Source organism: Chenopodium album, chromosome 21, assembly GCF_948465745.1.
Source record: "Chenopodium album chromosome 21, dcCheAlbu1.1, whole genome shotgun sequence".
Lineage (NCBI taxonomy): Eukaryota > Viridiplantae > Streptophyta > Magnoliopsida > Caryophyllales > Amaranthaceae > Chenopodium > Chenopodium album.
In genome coordinates this window covers 30,942,339-30,948,556 of record NC_137854.1, presented here as the reverse complement: position 1 = coordinate 30,948,556, position 6,218 = coordinate 30,942,339, and the positions used below count along the sequence as shown (strand labels likewise).

The 6,218-nt window shown below is 37.8% G+C and overlaps 1 pseudogene; it reads right to left on the bottom strand.

Moving 5' to 3' along the window:
• Nucleotides 1-202: 202 nt before the first annotated feature.
• LOC145600634 (UDP-glycosyltransferase 87A2 pseudogene) lies at nt 203-2,041 on the bottom strand (annotated as a pseudogene).
• Nucleotides 2,042-6,218: the final 4,177 nt, after the last annotated feature.

The window sequence follows — 6,218 nt, the reverse complement described above, 5'->3', positions numbered from 1 at the left end:
AGTATTAACCTTTAAAAGGAAATACAAAGTAGAATTCTTCCAATATGCAGTATCACACTCTAACCACAAATCAAAAACACAAACGCACTTATTCATAATAAAGCTTATCTATATATAAGCTATAGATCAGCTGATATTGCAACAAAAAGACAGAAAATAGAAAGAAAAGCAGGGGAAAAAAAAGAGATAGAGAAGTTAGAAGTTAATTGGTAGCATTTTTTGCTGAAATCTCTGATAGAAATTTCCCAACATAGCGTTCTGCTGTGCTATCTTTAGCAATTGCTGCCCAAAGCACCTTCTTAAATTCGTGAGTGTTCTTGTTCATCTCTTTAACATCGTCGCTTTCAAAATCCATAAACTTGATCACAAGCTCCTTAACTTTCTCTCTTTTAATCAAAACATCCTTTTCAATTTTGTCCCTTAACCTCATCCCAATCTTCCAATCCTCGACGACTAACTTGCTATACATAGGTTGATCAGTAGACAAAGGGAAAGTAAGCATTGGAACCCCGGCGAAAGCACTCTCTAGAACAGAATTCAACCCTGCATGATTAAGAAAACCTCCTATAGATTTATGATACAACACTTTCATTTGATCACACCAAGGGACTATGAAACCAGCTTTATGATCACCACATACACCCTTCAAAAATGATGTTTCTTCTCGGCCTACCAATAGATAGGGCACTCGGCTATCACACAAGCCGAGTGCCAGTTCTTCCAATTGTGCCATTGAAGGCGAGAGATGACTGCCTAATGAAACATATAACACTGACTTGTTGGGTTGGGAGTTTAGCCATTTTAAGTAATCAGGCTCATCGTCGAGGCAATGATCATCAGTTGTCTGGTTGTTTTCGTCTTTTGGGAGAATTATGGCGGGACCTATAGGGTAAATAGAAGTAGATGGTAATATGGTTTTCATAGCATCGATTGCTGGCCTTTCGAGCTCGTCGAGAGTTCTCAAGATGATGAATTGTGCTTTAGGCATGTAAGACATGGCATCCAACATGAGGTCTAACATCCTTTTCTTGTATGAGTGGAGAGCCAGAGGAAGGTCAGCTAAACGTGTGGATCCAATGCCGGGGATATAGTCTACTCGTTCATCTCCTCTTTCACCTGTTCATCACAATTAAGAAAATTAATACTTTTTCTGTTTTTTTATTTTTTATTGCACTGTCTAGGCCCGGTTCACTTCACTTTTAAAAAAAATATTTAGTAATAATAATTTTAGTTTAGCAAAAAAAGTTCAGTTCAAAAAAAAAAAAAATTCAGTTTAGTGAAAATCAATAATTGAAAAAAAAAAAAGGTAACATTAATTTCATTTCATTAAAATTAATTTCAATTCAACAAAAATAATTCAAGTTTAGCAAAAATAATTTTAGTTTAGTAAAATAATTTTATTTCAGCTAAGCAAAAATAAGGTGAAGTGAAAAGGGTCTTAGATTGGATTTCGAGATCTCTAAAGCATGATTTGATCCCAAATGCACCAAATAGTAGCGGTATTAAGTTAGTGTATGTGCAATTGTGAATTACCTATCAAGGAATCGAGTGGATAATGTTTGTTGCTAACAAAAAGATCATAGTAGTGAAGGGCCGGGAACAAGCATGCCAACAAAGGCCAAAATGAAGCAACTGGAATATTCCTCCTAGACCCAACACCAACCACCCATGGAAGGAAAGTGTCCGCAATTAAAACATTCGGAGGAGCTTCAAGGGTGTCAAGAATCCGCTCGACGTGCTCTTCCATCTTGGTGTACACGGCATGGAGGAAGCCTTCATTGTCGGCCCCACGAATGTGCTCCGAGGGGAGGACATTAGGAATGGTGGCAAAACAAGCATTTGCCGGCTTGTCATTTGGGTTAATCAAAGTAACCCATTCCTCAGTGAGTACGATGGTGAATGAAATATTTAGATTTTCACACGACGGAGAGGAGACAAGTTGGTTGCATAGGGTGAACATGGGATTTATGTGACCTCGACCGGGGTACGGGACTATCACAATGTGACAATTCTTACTAGTAATGGTTTGTAATGAAGCCATAGGAGGTACCAAAATGTTACTTTACTCTTAGGCGAATTTTTATTGTTGTATCACTTGTATGGATTCAAATGATGAATACTAATTGTATGAATGCCTGATGAATACACTCTTACAACCTCTCCATTTATAGTAAGGAAAACTTATACTTAAAATTTCAGAAAATTATTCTTGTGACATTATTACAACGTGTTATTTTACGAGTTATAATTTTGTTTTTATGGAATCGAATTCGTTTCGATATGGACGGTTGATGTTCAAGTACAAAAGCTACTAGTGTATAATATAGTATGATTTGATGGCGTTGCTTTTTAGTGCTCACATGTTCTTTGAAGCAAAGACGAACATTTATCTCGGTAATTGCCTCTCCTCTTGAGTCTTGAGTGCACTATAACTAGTAGTTAACATGTTGCAATTTAAAAAAAAATGTTGCAATTTAAAAAAAAAAATATAGGGAATAAATTTTTTTATTTATAAGTAAGAGTTTGGGATAAAATGAACTTTTATTTATTTTATTATTTTTTTTCCAGATTATTAAAACTTTATTATTTTTTTTTTTATGAAACCTATTTAATTTTTTAAATTAAAACTTTAATTTAGAAACAGGGAATCTATTATATTCTGATTGCATGCAAACTCTCTGAGTTGGTGGTCATTGCTGGCGTCGGTACTTGTACTTAAACACGGCAAACCTCAAGAAAGTATTACCCCCAACCTCAAGTTGGAGCACGATGCAGGTAAAAAAATGCCCAACTTGCACAATAAGTAATCAATTTGTCGTTTTCCAAGAGACTTTGTAAAAGGAAAATTTGTTTGGAAGGGACTTATATCTTCACTCTTTTGTCTGAAAGGACCTTTTATGTTCAAAGTGGTCTAAAAGGACCTTATAAGTATGTTTTGTTGTCTAGATGGACCTTGACGCCGGATTCCGATGTTTGACTTTTATACTCCAGCGTTGACCAGTCACATGACTATCACATGACTCTAAAAAATCACACTCCCTCTTATTTTTTTTTTTCACCTTTTCTCTCCAATTCACACTATATGCCCAAAATTTTCCCCAAATTGTTTCTCTCTCCTCACGAAATAAGGTGACTTAAATTAATCCATTGGATTTCCTTAATTTTCGAAGAAATTCAAGCAAGCAGCTTTCGATTAAGTCCTTTTCGCATCAGGTAAGAACAATTATTACGGTTTTTTCCCCAATCCCATTGTTTTAAGCCTAAGTTTAGTTGTTTGGAAAATTAGGGTTTATGACTCAATTGGTTCTGAAATCATGTTTTTTTGGTTGTTAAAGCATGTTTTCGACTAAAAGGAAGTTATCAAAGTGTAATTGTGGTCTTCCTCTTTCGCAAAGGACTTCATGGACTCATGAAAATCCAGCCAAAAGGTTTAAAGCTTGCAAATTGTATAATTTCGAGACAAGGGACAAGGGTTGTGACTACTGTGAATGGGTTAATGAAGATATTTTGTAGTGGCAGAAGGATAGATGTAACTAATGGTCTACTATCTGAAAAACAAAGATTGGCTACAGTTATGAATATTTTGAAGGCTAAGGTGGCTTGTATGAAAATGAGAAGAGAAGGTTGATTGATGAACTTGCGAACTTGAAGAACAAGATTATGAGCAGCAAGGAATGAAGGTGTTCATGGAACTCTAATCAGGACTGAAAATCGGGGAATGATGTTAAATTGGAGGAAAAAGGTGAAAAAAATAAGAGGGAGGGTGATTTTTTAAGTCACGTGATAGTCACGTGACTGGTCAACGCTGGAGTAAAAAAGTCAAACACCGAAATATGACGTCAAGGTCCCTCCAGGCAACAAAACATACTTATAAGGTCCTTTTAGACCACTTTAAACATATAAGGTCCTTCCAGACAAAAGAGTGATGATATAAGTCCCTTCCAGACAAATTTTCCTTTGTAAAAACATCCTCCTATTTAGAAGAAGTAGAAACAAAGTACGATGTGATCATGCCTTCCGTAATGGCATCTCGAACAAAGTAACAATCCATCCTAATATTTTGATACCTTCATTAAATACAAGATTCTTGGCCAAGTGTAGAGCCAATTTACTATCACAGAACAACAAAATAGATGTTGGATGATGAACATACACCCAAACTTAACAACAAACCTTTTAACCAGCCACCTCAATTCACATGATATTGCAGCTAGAGGAGTGAGAAATTGTGTTTGTTTAATTTCTTTATTTTCCTAAGATCATTGATTGAACATAAAACACAAGCCAGCCGGTCAAGAATTGATAAATATACTAATAGGACACGCATCCCAATCCATGTCACATCAATCTTGTAAAGATGTATTAAATCAGTGTTAGCACTTAACAAAATTCCTTATCCCTGAGTACCTTTCAAATATCAAACCATTTGTAAGGCCACATCCCAGTGTTCAACACAACAGACCGGAAGAAATTGAAATAATTTGAATTGTGCACTGACTGCGCAAGGTCAAGGTGTTTGATTCCCAAGTACACAAGCCTGCCAACAAGCCGACGATAAGCCTTAGGGTCTTGCATCAATTGACCATAATGACCCAGTATGTGGATTTGTACAATAGGAAAGCCATATGGCTTATCCCCTAAGTAACTCCCTTTAGAGATAACATCTGACGTATAGATATCCAAACAAATACTTCTGGCAAACTCAATACTAAGGGTGTACTTTCATTTTAAAACAATCACGAAGATAGGATTTGAATGTGGAAATTACAACAGAATTGTTCCCATAAATAATAAGTTTATCAACATAAACTAGGACATTTAACTGGATAGTCCTATTTGTTTAATTAGGTGAACAAGAATAATTAGAGTACAATCGTACCCTGTCAAAGTCATGACCAACTTTGTAAACCAACATCATGGAACTTTGCAAACCAACATCATGGAGCTTGCTTCAAATCATACAATGACTTCAAAAATTAACACACTAATTTCAGATTCGACATTAGACCACTCAAAGCCAGAAGGAACTTTCATGTGAAGAAAGGCATTGTGAACGTCCTTAATCTTCCATTTCATGTATACTTCTTCCTTGAGATAAACATATAGACCAATGATAACACAATAAATTACATAAGAACTTTTTAAACTTTAGTCCTTATTTATTATTTTTATGGCCTGTTGTACTGTCACATGCTGACAGTTTCCCTAGTGTCCTGGCACAGCAAGTCCCATGTGTATGAGGCAACCTCCATATGCTTGTGTGCCTTACTGATGCATGTATTTATGGTGCAGGTTAGTGTCATTGCGTGTTGTTGTTTCCTGTATTTATTAGCTTGTTGTGCATATGGGGAAGGTTGGCCTAGATCAAACCTCGGAGATTCAGGCGCCGCACGGGCTATCTGTGCTCATCCCGTTACATATGTTATCAGAGTTGTCTCTAACATCGTTCAAGAGGGGAGGTTCCATTCACCATCAGAAGGTCCAGTTCCACCAGTGCTATTGTGATGGAAGAAGCCGCCACGACTCGGTCTGGCGCAAGTATAAAGATTTGTTAGAGTTGGGAGTGCTTGGTGGGGCACTTAAAGCAGCGTGGGTGGTGCGCTAACCATGGGAGTAGGCGAGCAAGCTCGGTGGGGGAGCACCTCTCGATGGAGTTGAGGGGTATGTTCGTCGCTACTACATGGCCTGAGCCAATTCAGGGAGAACTTGTTGAGCGATTATGGGAAGGGACGACGTGTAGAAATATGAAGCAGAGGCAACAAGTAGAGCCTTGAGGAAGAATAACGCTTTGGTGCTAAGGAGATGGACACATTGTGCTAGCATCTAACTTCATTGTTGGGTGAGCATGTTGAAGGCATGTCACTTGTGTTGGACGGAAGCAACCAGGTGATGTGTTGTATGCTAGGAAGCGACGTGGATCTAACCTCGGAGCGCCACAACGAGGGCGTTTGTGGCTTAGGTGGGGGAGCTTGTCACGTGCTGATAGTATCCCCGATGCCTTGGCACATCAAATCCTATATGAGGCAACCTCCCTATCCCTGTGTGCCTTACTCATTCATGTATTTGTGATGCAGGTTAGTGTCATTGTGTGTTGTTTCCTCTATTTATTAGCTTGTTAAGCATATGGGGAAGGCTAGCCTAGATTAAGCTTTAGGGATTCAGGCATCGCACAGGCGATCAGCGCTCGTCCGTGACATGTTTTTCAAAAAAAAAAGCAT